At 45.3% G+C, this 15,038-nt stretch overlaps 1 protein-coding gene across 1 annotated transcript in view; it reads left to right on the forward strand.

Annotated features, from left to right (window-relative positions):
- Positions 1-1,828: 1,828 nt before the first annotated feature.
- CBLN4 (cerebellin 4 precursor) overlaps positions 1,829-15,038 on the forward strand; it is a 51,729-nt gene continuing 38,519 nt past the window's right edge. Inside the window, exons 1-2 of the mRNA XM_084777680.1 lie at positions 1,829-1,869; positions 6,344-6,456. The gene's annotated coding sequence lies outside the window, so the exon portion shown is untranslated. The remainder of the gene's footprint in view (positions 1,870-6,343; positions 6,457-15,038) is intronic.

The following is a 15,038-nucleotide window of genomic DNA, read 5'->3' on the forward strand; positions in this document are numbered from 1 at the left end:
CATTGAAGAAACCCTGTGTGTGTGTGTGTGTGTGTGTGTGTGTATTTGTGTGTGTATGTGCTTGGAAAGGATATTACTGTATCACCTAGGCTGGCCTGGAACTTCCACTCTGTGCCCTGTGGGTCGAGAGTGGACACAGGAAGTGGCAGGAGCAGTTGATATAGTTCAGCACCTGGGTGCTTCCTGGTTTTGAATCCTGTCATTAGGTTTCATAGTTCTGTGCCGTAGAACATGCCAGTGAAACCCTTCTGGGTATTTTGGGCTTCGCCTGTAAAATGAGACTTTAAACAGAACAGATTTTGCATGTAGGTTGCTGTGGACATGAACTAAGACAGTCCACGGGAAGCATTTGGCAGATGCAGACCTTCCAGAAATGGCCATTTTCATCAATTGCTAAAAAAAAGTATAGGATCGCCACCTTCTCTGTGTGTGCCAAAGCCTGGGGTGAGTGTCCAGGATGAGTTTCCTAGGGGCTTTGCATGTTAGCACGTCCACCTAAAATGTGAACAAACAAACAGATAAAGTTTGTGGTAGGTACTTTCTTGTTGATGTCACCAGACACTCAACAGAAGGACCCCCAGGGAAGTAGGGTTTATTTCGGCTCATGGGAAAAAGCTCGGTGGCAGGAGCATGTTCTGGGGTTCCTCACGCCTGAGAGGGCCTGGAAAAACAGAGCTAGACCAGAGCATGAGACAGGATGTTTTCAAAGACTTAACCCTGGTGGTCTACATTCCAAAATAGAATCATCAACTGGGGACCAAGTATTCACACATGGGGGCCTGCAGGTGACACAACAGAACTTTAGTAACTCCTCCCTCCAACCATGTGGCTAATGATGGGGGTGTTGGACATCTTGAGATGCGTCAGATCCCCTGGGAACCAAACTCAGGTGCTCCTAACAGCTGAGCCATCCCTCCACACGCCTCACTCACCGCCCCCCACCCCCCGCACTGCTTTGAAGAGGCCTTGTGTGCAGCCTTCCTCTCTGGATCATTTAAGTAAACAGATATTGACTGAACGGAAGGTCACCAGGTTTGTTCTTTCCAGACATCCCTGGGTGATTAGCTCTGGGGACCAACTGGGGTCAGGCAGAGACTTGGTGTTGGGTACTGAGTGTTCGGAATATCTTGGAATCGGTACAGACGTTTTCTTTAGGTTAGATTAATTAAACACATCTGCAAGCAAATAAGCAGGAGCCTCCTGTGACCGCAACACAGAATGTTTTCTGCACTGGCTCTGAAAGCTGACAGCCTGCTGGGGGCATAGAGCCCAGCGCATCCCTCCCTTCGCTGCTGGAGGGAGCATTCCGGAGCGCCAGAGGGTACCGTGTAGTTGGTGCTGCTACCGCTGGACAGGCATGCCCTTGAGGAGAATCCTCGAGAGAATATTTTATTCTCTGTGTTGTGCTGACACTTCAGGGACTTCAGAACTCTGGGGAAGAATACGCTTTGTGTCTCAAAAAAGTGTCTAGATGCCAGAAAAATTGTAATAAAAATAGCAGAATGGTTTTCCTTGTCTACTGTTCTCTGGAACTGTTTGGAGCAGAGCCCGACCAGGACACCTATGGGTGGTTTTTCTGATTTTGGCTTTTGAGTGTGTAGAAGCCCAAACAAGCACAGCCGTGAGCTTGGAAATGTGGCTTTCCACTTATCCCTGCTTCCTCATGCCTGGGAATTCAGTGGTAGCTTAGCAGTATCCACTGTTTTAATAAGTGAGCATTTGAAAGCGCTGCCAGGTGGCATTGTTCTGTAAGCCCTTGGGTCATAGATGTAGCTACACAGACATCATGGGCCTCATTTGGGAGAATACTTTGGGAACCTGGGTTAAAAAAGGATTTCAAGAGATATATATTTTTGATTCTTCTCTAGGGTAAGATTTAACCCGTGGTTTAAAATACTGCCAGTGCCAGTACACTGGTACAGCTAGATTATTTTATGTAGAATTTGAGGGTTGATTGAACTCTACTGAATCCTCAAGTTTACAAGGATGGCACGTCACTACTGAGCTATCTCCTCAGTTTCCTCTAGGAATGTGTGTGTGTGTGTGTGTGTGTGTGTGTGTGTGTGTGTGTGTGTGTGTCTGTGTGTCTGTGTGTCTGTGTGTCTGTGTTACTGTGCAGGCATGTGAGTGTGCTGGGGTGCATGCATATGGAAGCCAGAACAGGATGTTGGATGATGTTGGATGCCTATGTCTATCGTCCCCCACCCCCACCCCATTGCCCTGAGGCAGGGTCTCCCACGGAACTAGAAGCTCGCTGTGTCAGCTGGGCTGGCTGGATCATGAGGTCTTGGCATCCATCCCATTGCTTGGATTGCAGACATCCATCTGTGGCCATACTTGGCTTGTTAGATGGGTGCCAAGAATCTGAACTGGAGTCTTCATGTTTACAGGACAAGAACCTCTATATACTGAGCCCTCTTCTCAACCCTTCCCCACTCTGGATGCTTATGTCTTTTTAAAAATGTCACATTTTACTTGTCTTGGGAATGGTGTCCAGTACTTCTCTCACTAACTAGTATATTATCTATCTGGTAAAGGAGAAGGCAGCAGCTTGCAGTTATCCAAGGCACAGAATGCTTAACATAAATATAAAATCCATTAATCTACGACTCCTGAAGTAGGAGAGTGAAGGCTACCTAATGACAAGATGCTAAAACAGGACTGGCAGTAGCTTTATTCTTCTAATTATTATCTTTGAAAGAACAAGGGTATCCATGTTTCCCTCTCTTCCAACAGGCTGATCTGTTGAGATATTTCAACTGTTAGGCTTGTGCTAGTGAAGCCAAGGTCATGGGTTCAATCCCCACCCAGGCCAGTTAGTTAAACTCAAAAGAACATCCAGACTTCAGGTTCTCCTTAGGTGTCCAGTCCACGGCTCCCAGTTTCTTTCAGAAACCATCCCTTCCCTACCACGTGGAACTCACTTACTCTTGGGGTAGCCACTAAGACACTCACACTCGGTGTGGCCACTGTGACTGGCCAATCAGAAACTCAAATCCCGTGGCCATGCTTGCTAGTTTATGATAACTGTATTTGGAGCGAATCTTGGGATGTGCCTGAGAGGGACAAGCAGAAAGCTGTATCAGTTACTTCTGCACCTTTGTGCCAAAAATGCATTACACATAGAAGGTAAGAAAGGAAGGCTTATAACAGGGAAAGCATGGTGACAGTGGTGTGAGGGGACATACAGGGACTAGAATGAGCAGGTCACCTTCAAAGCTCCACCCATACCTGTCTAATCCCACCAAATAAACTCCACTTCCTAATGACTTCAAAATAGGTTTACAACTGGGGGTGTGTGTGTCCAAGTGCTCAAACCATAAACCAACAGGGGGGTGGGTGGGTGGGCGGGAATCCCAGATTCAAAACATAAAGAGTCCTTTCTTATCCTGGTACCTTGGCTTATTGTCTTTCTGTAACCATGGCAGCTCAATATAAGATGCAAGACTGAGCCAATGCAAGAGGAGGCAGATTTGGGGGGAAAAAAGGGAAACCAAGTCCTGATGATGTCGTTTGAGGCTTGATGGTAGCTATGCCTGAAGTCTACTCTGGGTTCTTGCAAAAGGTGCCTTTTGTGTCTAAGCCACTTGGAACAGTGGATAAGAGTTCTAAGTCCTCCAGGCAAGGAAGAACAACTTTGCTGAAGTCATAGGAGGATAGAATCTTGGAAAACCACTTCCAGTGTCATTCGTCTCAGGTTTGCACTCTTGGCTGAGTTTCCAGGGTAGTTTTTATTAGGTTCATCAGCCCCTTGGTGTCCCCACTGAAGAGATCAAACTGAAAAAGATGTGGAAATCCAATACACTAATCAACATTCTACAGTTTTTTTTTTAACTTGCCAGCAATTTTCTGTGGATCATTAAATCCCTGAATATGAAACTTTCTCATTGATATGTGGGTCATGTAAAACAGGCTAGCACACCATCGCTATTTCCATGGCATCCCCATCCCTCAGTCCCTGAACAGCATTTGTGATGGTCATGATAATTTTTCTCAGTCTGTCTTTGGCTCAACTCTCTAGCACCGAGTGGTCTGCTGCGTGCCACAAGATGATTTCTGTAAAACCTTGCATGTGCATGCAAGGACGAAATGTGTTTTCTTTCACTTCCATCCTGGCTTTCTTTAATATAGCCCACAGCAACCAGAAAGATTCAGCTGTGTTTTCCAGGATCAGATAGCTCCCTAGGTGCTGGGGAGCAGATCTCGTTCACAGGAGTCATTGCTGGTCTGGTCTTAGAGAAGCCCAAGGGACTGATGACAAGATGAATTGCTTTCGTAGCGTCTTGGGATATTTTATTATCTCCTGGCACTTGAAGAGTCAGAGGGAAGACATGTCTATCTGTCTGTCTGTCTGTCTGTCTTTCCGAAAGGGATTGGGGATAGGCTGCTGAAACATGGACACGTTTGTCTGAATTGTGCTGACTTTCCCTTGGACTCAAGACTCCCAGAGTTTTTGCTTGGAGCTACCCCCATGTCTCACCACGTGTCTCATAGGAAGCCGTTTTAATGGCCCCGTGTATCAAAACTCATCAGACAATACATGGTAGCCTTCACAAAGTAAGAACTAACTGCTATGATCAAATCAGACCCATTAATGGCTATAGTCTGATGCAAAATCAACAGAAACCTTAGGAACAGTGAAGAATGTGCTTTTGAATTCTGATACATATAATCATCCCTTGATGAGCACTTTAGCTGGTGTGTACTTACTTAGTCTCATTGCCATGACAAAGTACCTGAAGAAAGCAACTTAGGAGCAAGGGTTTGCTTTAACAGCAGGGAAAGCATCACAGCAGCAGAGTGCTGGGGACACACTGAAACCACAGAATGCAGATATGGATACTCATTGGAACCTTGTCTTAATGTTTTCTTGAGGTCAGTCCCACACTGGACCAAGAATGACAGCATCGTAAGAAACCGTTGTCCCACCCATGCCCTATCAGTCTTTTTAGGATTTCTTGAAAATGCATGACAGTGTCCCATCAGGGCCATGGTGGCCTTCTGATGGCTTCGTCCCTAACATTCCTACCCATCCACCCCCCCCCCCAATCCTCCCGCTTTTATGGTAACAGTATTTCTGTAGACCTTCTCTTCCTGTATCTCATCTGCTTGGCCATTGGATAGCAATGTGCTATCATGCTTTAGGGATGGTCACATGATCAACACTTAGCCCATCGGTGCATCTTATTATCTTGGCCGTGGTTCAAGGCTTTCCCCTGAAACCACTGGGAAGGGAGATGGGATGAAGGAATCAGCTGTCTCAGCAGCAACAGAAACTCCAAAGAATCAAGTCAATGCCAAGGAAGGCAGCACCAGGAGGTGGGGAGACGAGGTTCTGACGGCAGTGTTTGAAGCCCTGGTCCAGCTGTTCCTGAAGCCGCGTCTGTCTCCCTCGATGTCTCAGGGAGACAAGTCAATGAGTAACTGCTTTCCTTATAAGCAGGTTCTGAATTGGATTTCTGTCACCTGTGGCAAAGAGGGTGCTGAGTTACACGAGCAATCAGTGCTCCCAGCTTTATTTGCTGAGGTCTCTCACCTGTACCCAGCATCAATAAGTCAGCAAATGAACCACTCAGGAGTCCCCAGGCGGGAACCAGAGGGAATGTGAAAAGCAATTTAAGGCAGAAGGCGTGGAAGGACTCCTCGGAGGTGGCTACATCCAGCAGATGGACGACTGAGGAGAAAGAGATGCCGTTGCTCACTCCTAGAGCAGCTGGGATTCTAACAAAAAACTGGCTGTGCTCGGCACATATGCAAATTCTTCCCCAGACACCCAAGTGCTCACTCAGGCTTTCGTTGAAAATACGTGTTCAGAGATGCTTCATTGATGGGGTTCTCCAGTCCTCTTAGAGTAATTGAAATAGATTTGCTTGCTGGGGGGTAGCTCAACTCATCCTCAACTTGCGTCCGGAGGGGAGCTGGATGCTTTTCTAAGACTGGACTCTTTCCTTACTCAGCACTGTCTGCCTGACAGCTACGTCAGCTTATTAAGCCAGCGTGGGGTCCAGTAAGATCAAGTTCACAGTTTTGTTTTGTTTCTTGTGGACTGCACCCATCTTTGACTTCACCTCTACTATCTTTCCCATTGGTTTTATTGATTCCTTTTAGATTATAATGTGAATTATGGCTGCTTCTCCTTACTGAATGCCTGCTCCTTGGCAGCCACTACACAGTGGCCATATTCCAGTCTTACCATGGTTTCCTAGGATCCCTCTCACCAGATACCAATAGATAGCTGAGGACACTGACTTACAAAGAGAGTGGATAGCCAAGAAGTGATAGAGCTACTTTTCAGCTCTAGGCTTATCTGATTTGACAGCTTGTGACTTCTTGATCTCCACAGAGGACCCCTTGGGCCAGTGCTGGTGCATGAACCTTGTTGGAGATCTGAGCCTCTCACCCAGACCTACTACCTGGAGTATTTGCTGTAGCAGCAGCTGCCTTGCCCACCTCCAGGTAGTTTTTGCTTGTTTTTGTGTGTATGGCTGTGTATGAAAGTCAGAAGATATCTCTAGAGCTGTTCACCTTGAGTTTTGAGACAGCCTAGCCAGGCTGAACCTCACCCAGTAGGGCCAGGCTGGCCAGTGAGTCCTAGGGATCCTCCTGACACTTCATCACCAGCATCGAAGTGACAAGTCTGAGCCATCATATGTGTGTCTGTGGGGTGTGGAGCTCAGGTCTCCAAGCTTACACAACAAGCTTACTGACTGAGACACATCCCCAGTTCTCAGTGTGGTGTGTGTGTGTGTGTGTGTGTGTGTGTGTGTGTGTGTGTGTGTGAAGCTCTTTGCCACCCAGCCTTACTGTAACAAGCAGACTCATTTCATGCCTTTTTTTTTTTTTAAACCATGGCTTGGGATGTTCCTGTCAAGTCCCAGTCACTGCATAATTGGGTCTACGTTTGAAACATGCTTAAAGACGTGGGTCTGCAGCCAGCATTTCTCATTCCCCCGTGGCTCCTTTCCTAATTGTTTTTACCAATGAGTTGATTGGCTCTGGAGGCACCTGCCAATGGCTGCCCAGTTGATGATGATGCATTTTGAAAAATGAGATTTGGGGCCCATTCTGGGGCCGATCCAGCTTCAATGTATAAATGTGGCTTATGGGTCAGAACGTTCCACAGCTTCAGAATTACTTTAATAATGTGAAATTGGAAGCTATTGATTGAATCCAAGTCCCCCACAACTATAAAAACTTGTTGGGAAAATTCTGCACCAATTGGAAATGCTCGTGTGAAGAGGGGGAAGAAAAAAAAAGCCACCTTGATTTATAGGACCCCATTCTCTTTCCTGCTAGCCTATTACTTTTTCACTATTGTCAGTTTTAAAAAGTACCCGTGGAGCAAAGGCTCCATGAACAGGCTCAAACTGTCCTTTGAACGTCTTTAGATGAGGAAAGGAACTGTACAACTAAGGACTGTACATGTGTAACCTGACTGGATTAAGGATTAATATATGCTCAGGGCATTAGCAAACTGTGCCTTTGCTTACCTTTATAAGGAAGTTTCTAGAAAGGACTAAGTCAAGAAGTAAGACCCACCCTACATATGGGTGGCACCATCCTGTGGACTGGGGGCCTGTACTGAAGTAAAAGTGAAAACAGAGCAAACCCGGTGAGTTCCTGTGGTGTCTAGTCTCCTGAAGACTGTTTCCTGGCCTGTAGGTGCATGGCACCCCTGTGACATGCTCCTACCTGCAGCAGCAATGCCATGTCTTGCCCACCATGATGGACTGTACCCTCGCAAACTGAGCCTGAACAGAGCGCTCTTACCGGAAGTGGCTCTGCCAGGTATTTTTTCCACAGCAATAGAAAAAGTAACTTAACAGGAAGATGATGTTTGTCAAGGGTGAGGACATGGGTGAGGAGTGGGCTCTGGACAGGATTCATGGGTTAGACTCCTCATAGGCTTTCTTGCCAGCTGGCCGAACTGGGAAAGGTGACTTAACTTTTCCTTGCATTTGTCTCCCTAGGAAGAAAAAGAATGTAACCTGGGCTAGGGAGGCAGCTTGCTATGAAAGCACTAAGACCTGAATTCAATCCCAGCTCCCACACAAAAGCCTGGCTGTGGTGCTGCCTGCTTGTAACGCCAACAGTGGGAGGTGGAGACTGGTGCTTGCTGGACAGCTGGCCTAGCCTACTTAGTGACTCAAAGCCAATGAGAAACTGTGTCTCAAAGGAGGTAGCCAGCTATCCTAAGGATGACATTGGAGGTTGACCCCTGGTCTCTGCAAACGAGCACATACGATGTGTATGCCTACCCAGCACACATAAATATACACATTTGTACCTACACATGCATGTACACACATGTAAGACTATAATTGCCTGCCCCTTCAGGTGATGGAGAGATTGAAAGAGTTCATCAAGGAGCTGGAAAGATGGCTCAGTAGCTCCAGACTCATACATGGTGCATATATGTAGGCAAGCAAACACACACACACACACACACACACACACACACACACACACACACACACCTATCAAATGTGTGTGTGCTTAGCACTGAATACATGCTCAATGTCATCATTCTGGCTACTCCAAGACGCCTTTAACACTGACTCTGTTGCCTCTGGCCTCTGAGTCTTTCTTCTTAGCTCTATTTACAACTAATAGGATGACCACAATGAATCCGAGGCACAGAAGCAGCCCAGGTGCCCTGCCACACGCAGCTGTGTGATAGTTCTGAGGGCGCCCGTTAGATCAGGCTGCTTGGGCTTAGACCCTGCCTCCTCCACTTACCAAGAAGCCTTCGGAGTCATGACTTCAGGTTCTTCTTCAACTTACATTACTAATAGTATCTCTGAGAGGGAATTACAACCAAGCTCATAGAAAAGTGTGTGTGTGACACCCCCCTCCAAACATAATGGGTGCTCATTAAAGGCTCGCTACCATCATTACTGCCGCATTATCAATTACAAGTCCGAGAGGTTGGACCGTAGGTTCTTTCCTACCCCCATACTTCATCACTTCTTAGTGAACGTAAAATTATGATAAATGCCCAAAAACATTATCCTTAAGGACCTGCAGGTGATAGATGAGAACAGAGCTGAGGAAACACATCACATTTTAAGGCTCTTGTGGATTCATTTTTAGCTAACTTTGGGATAGAAAATGGGGCTTATCACAATAAAAGAAGAAACAAAAAACAGTGATTGCCTGCCAATCAAAGAGAATGGCATAAAAGATTCTACAAAGGCATCAAGGCTGCACTTCCAGAGCCTTCCAATTGGTGTCTTTGCTATCTACTCAGACCATATCAGCTGATAAATGGGAGGATGCCTTATGAACAGGAAGCAAATGATGGGGAAAATGGATAGCTATGAAATTAACCCTTCTGAAGCCAGCCTGCAGGTACCTAAGATCTTAGGAGTAACTGTTGTAAGATGCACCACTCTGGTTAGACAGCATCATGGCAGAGGAGAAACAGGACGGACCTAGAGAGAGTCACTGTAGAGAAAAGGTGTCTGTGAAGCCTGGGCTGCTCTTGAACTTGTCACCCTTGTCCCCAGCCTCCCACATGCTGCAAGTACAGTGTTATTTTGACAAGAGTGGTTAGAGACAGCTGCTTGAGGAAATCATTTTGAGATATGTAGATGACAGGTTGTACAGTTTGGTTATCTAGAGAAAACAGCCTTGGAGGCTCATGGGAGAACAAGTGTAAAGGCCCTGGGGGTGATGATGATGATGATAATTATGGTGGTGATGGTGTGAGGGTGTGTGTAAGTGTAAGTGTGAGCGTGTGTGAGGTTTTTATCTATGTAGATAGAATTTGAGCTCCAAATGTTTACTGGGAGCTCCCCAGGCTTCTCTTTGTTTCCTGGAATCCCGTTAAAAGCTGGGCAGCAAAATTTTGCACAAACTGCTGCCATTTCCCCCAAACTCAGTCTAGGCGCTAACAGAATTTGTATTGATGGCTTAACGATTTAATAAATAACCTTTGGAGTTTTCCACCACCAAGTTGGGGGGAGGAGAGCCTCCAGTGGCTCTTATCTCCAGATTTATCGTGGAATTAGGTGGAAAAGTCAGAGGCATTGTAATGAGACTTGGTGAATAAACACAGGAACGTTTGAGTGACACCAGAGGTGGGAACCGGTGAAGGCATTCTGCAGGACGGTATTTAGTATTCATGAATTTCCTCACCGATCGCCTGATTTTTTTTTTTTTTTTTTTTTTAGAGCACATTACTGAGGCAAGCTAGTACATTGGGTGCTTTAAGACAGTACTGCCTGGGAACATGAAAAGGATGGAAATATACTTTGCAAATAAGCACTCTCAGAAGGCTTAGCCTGGAAACTCTGTTGTCTCAAATATCCCTAGATGTACCACCATGAAGGCAGTGAGCTGCGATTGTGAAGCAATATGACTTTTTAACAAACATTACACAGTTTATACATGGATAAAAATGTTATGACTGTCATGTTGATAGGGGAAGATCGTCAGCTGTGTCCTTTGCCCACTGTGTGGTATCTGCACTGAGAGGAGAGGTTCTGGGCTTAAAGGGAATTAAGCTGCCTGCTGTAGGTTTGAGCAGATGATTCTGTGGGGGTTTTTTTTTTGGTGTGTTTTGGTTTGGGTTTTTAGACTATAAAAGATAATTAAAAATGCTCACTAGAAGATGAATGTAGCCAGGTGTGATTTTCCCTCTTCTTTAAAAAAGCAGATTTGACATTTAGAAAGTTCTAGAATCCATTTAGGATCTTGTTTACGGGCCCAAATGCCTGGTGGCTGTCTTAAACAAAGTACAACTAGAACCATCTTTTGTTTTCCCTGCAGTGTTTGTTTCTTGAGTCCATAAATGGAGTTCTGACCTGCTCAGTGGTTAAAGTTCAAAGCCACAAGCTGGTAGATTTTGAGTGAGTGTGTGTGCGTGTGTGTGTGTGTGTGTGTGTGTGTGTGTGTACACACTGGCGTGTGTGTGGTGAGCCCATCTGTATAGGCATGCACATGCACATGCACATGCACAGAGCACAGAGAACAACCTTGGGTATGAGCCCACCTTTTGTTGGAGACAAGGCCTTCCATTGGCCTGAAACTTCTCTGTGTAGCCCAGGCTAGCCCATTTACATGCCTCTGGGATCCAAATGTCCTGGTTTCCACCTCACCACACTGGCCACAGGTGCAAGACTCTGACTTTCAATGTGCAGATCTTCCTTGGCAAATACCAGCAGCAAGTATGGCCCCATGGACTTAGGGTAAAGGTTCTTGTCTAAGCCTTGGGTGGGGTTTCTCCTTAAGAAGAGGGTTCAAGCGGAGGCGCCATGCTTTCCTGGCAAGTCTGCCTTCCCACTGCTCCCCCTCAGCTTCTGATGATCTCTCGACTGTATATCATTTTCTATGTTCATCCCAGGCCTCTTTCCCAGACCAGGACCATTCCTTGTGCTATGTCTCAGATGAACCCTCTGGCTTCTCATGGATGCTTGTCATTTATTTTTTTAGGGCAGCCTGAGGGGCTTAGGCTGTAAATCCAGAATTGCCTCCCTGAGCTTACAGCCCTTCAGTTGGTTCTCTGTGGATTTAGGATGCTATCAGCTCCCACTCTCTAAATAGGATAGATTCTGCTACTGTGCCATGGTTTTTACCTTCAACATCTGCCAAGCATGATGGGTCCTTGCTATTTGTCTCCCTACTGTGTTGTAAGTACCAATCAGGATTGTACCTATTTGATTTGCATGTACTCAGTTGAAGGTAGCTTTTCATGTATAATAAATAGTCAACTGAATATTGAATGGGGCAGGATTTGACAAGCATAGTGTCCCCATTTTGGTCAAAGCCAGAGATACCTACAAAATAAACCTAGGGGGAATGGTTGGGCAGAATGGAAGGCAATACCCAGAATGAAGCTTCTAGAATGATTTAAAAAATAGATTTATCATTTGGAGTACATGTATAGCCTTCACACGTTACTCCACATAAGGAAAAGAAACCCACACATGCTGGTTGTTAGATAGGTTTTGGCATCTGTTAAAAATTCAGTTTTATGTCTACAGTGACACCATCCATCATTAGTAGGCTTTCAAATGTGATGCGAGACAGGGCATGCTCAAATGTGATTCGAGACAAGGCATGCGCGGGAAAGAGCAGGGGCTTTGTGAAACTACTGTAGCAATGCAAATGACTATGCAGTCTCTATATGGGCGTGGTACTTACTCAGCTTGCCTGAAGCTCCGCATTCCATGTACAGCATGTCTCAAAGCTGGGGATGGTGATTCTTGTCTGCACTCCCAGCTCTCAGGAGGAAGAGGCATGCAGGCCAGAGGTCAGAAGTTCAAGATAATCCTTGGCCACATAGAGAGCTTGTGATACCTAACACAACTTTTACCCAGAGGAAACCACTCAGGAAAAACAAACAAAAAGCCTCTATAGAAAGATATGTGGTGACATTTGTCCTCTGTTTGCCAGGCAGGGCACTAGGTGCTTTATCTATCCCCTAGCCATCCTAGGAGATAAACCACTTTCTTAGGTCTATATCTGCTAGCTAGTTCTGGGTCAGTAAGACAGGAATTAGGGCCCATTGGGGAGAGGGAACCACAACTGAGGAAAAAAACCTCCATCACATCGGGGCATAGGCAAGTATGTGGGGCATTTTCTTTTCTCTTAAAATTGTATAAACTTTAATATAAAAAAGTTACAAGTCAATAAGAACACTGCACATCAAAAGTAAGCAGACCCAATGTCTACAGAACTTAGCAAACTGATTATATATACATATGTATATGTATATATGCATATATATATATATGCATGCAACGGAAGCTGTGAGGCACCACATATTTTTGGTATTGAATATATTTTATGCACTTACCTGCCCCCCCTAAAAGATCCATGACAGAATCAGAAGTGGAAACAATTAGCTTTATTCCTCCTTTCAGAACTTGGGTCTATGGCCTCATTCAGTCCTTCCTCATGCCCTTACAGTTCACTTTTCTTGTTTTCCTATCTGCATTTTATGCTTTACCCATGTGTACATCTGCCATTTGTTTACACACACACACACACACACACACACAGAGGACATGTAGTTTATTACTTTTTGAGATGTGTGGCCTCACTTAATATCATACCTTCTAAGTCCATTCTTTTTTCTGCAAAAATTTTAACTTCATTTTTTGGGAGCTGAGTAGTGTTCACATATTTACACACACACACACACACACACACACACACACACACACGTATACAAAACTTTCATTATTCACTTATTCATTTATTGATGGACAGCTAGGTTGATTCTAATCTTTTGCTACAGGGAATAAATCAGCAATAAACACAGGGTTGCAAATATCTCTATGGTACAGCATTCAGTTCTTCAGGACTATGCTAGGGAGTGAAGTGGCTGGGTCATATGGCAATTCTATTTTTAACTGTTTTGAGCAATCGCCAAACTGACTTCCACAATGGCTGCATTAATTTGCACGCTGCCAGAAGGGCAGTGAACAAGGGCTCCTGTAGTGGAAGTTTTGGTTTCTTTGTAAACTCAATTGTGTTATGTAAATGTGCTTTTGTTTCAATCCCCAAGTGTAGGATTTTAGTTTGAGCTTTAGTTTGCCCACAGCTGTTAACTGTCTTGTGCGGGACATGGCTTTTGCCAGCTGGTAAGGCCTTCCTTGTGTGGCATGGAAAGGAGTGTGGTCTAGGCCTCTGAAGTTTACAAATGAGAGCTCAGAGGTGGCATGCAGTGTGCGTGTGTGGCATGTAGCCGTTGGAAGAGACCAGAGATAGATGCTGTGGCAGTTTGGAGGAGACAGATGGAGAGAAACACTTCAGGGCACAGAGGCTTAGAGAAGTCAACTGGCTGTGTCTGCTGTTGATGGAGACTGGTACAGCACCAAAGACTCTTCGACTCTAAACAGCTGGGAGAAGTAAAGGGGCCCCCTCTCCCCAATAACCTTCTCTCTCCAATGTAGGATTGGGAGGTTGGAAGGGAGGTTGAGGCCTAGACACCCCCCCAAAAAGCTGAGGTTTTTAAAAAGAAACTCCACACCCTCCAAGACATTTGTGGTCAGCAGGTTTGGCTGGGCTGAGGCTATAAAATGAATTAACTAATATGTATAATACACACACACACACACACACACACACACACACACAGAGAGAGAGAGAGAGAGAGAGAGAGAGAGAGAGAGAGAGAGAGAGAGAGAGAGAGAGAGAGAAAGAAACTCTTTAGATTTATAATAAACCTTAAAACACCAGGGCTGGGCAGATATCAACCCTCTAAGCTATCTTGTCTGCTTCCTGTCCAAAGTCCCCATAAATACTTGCACACGTTCCACCTGGGCTGCTTCTGCCCCATCAGACCAGTCCTTAGAGTAACCTGCTCTTAGCCACGTGCTCCTGGTTTCGCTAACCCATGGCGACCTGCTTGGTTTTCCCTCCTTCGTCTCTCCCCTCTTGGTCCTTCTGTGACTCCACAAGCCCAGGAACCTTGCTCCATTGCCTTTCTTTTGCCCAGCCCAGGTGTAGGCAATTTTATTAGCCAATCAGGGATAATTTGGGAGGCAAGGTTCACACAGTAGTTTTGGATATGTGAGAATTCGCTTGTAGGACAGTAAAGATCTTAGAAAACAAGCAATTAGCATTTGAATACATCGCTCCAGATCAATTCCAACACTGAGGTGGTATTCTCAAAAGTATTTCTAATTTGTGTTTTCCTGGTGGCTAGGGATTTCTAAGACTTTTAAAGTTAGCTAGTAAGTGTTTTGTGTTTCTTTTCTTTTCTTTCTTTCTTTCTTTTATTTATTTTTATGAAAACTGTCTATTCAGGCCACGTGCCCATTTGTTGATTACCAGTCTTACTTCCTTGGCATTTAATTCCTACAATTATTTGTTAGTTCTTGATATTAGCCCTTTGTCTGAAGTGCGTGCGGTAAAGAGTCTCCCGGCTCAGTGTGCTGTCTGTGTGCTCGGCTCATTGTTCCCTTCACTGTACAGAATTTTTTTGACTTCCAAGACATCCCATCAGTCAATACTGGGGCATTTGCTTGAATGACTAGTGATGAGGGAAGACCCAACTCACTGTGGGCAGCACCACTGCACCACTG

Source organism: Acomys minous, assembly GCF_964271855.1.
Source record: "Acomys minous genome assembly, chromosome: 3".
In the NCBI taxonomy this organism is placed as follows: Eukaryota; Metazoa; Chordata; class Mammalia; order Rodentia; family Muridae; genus Acomys; species Acomys minous.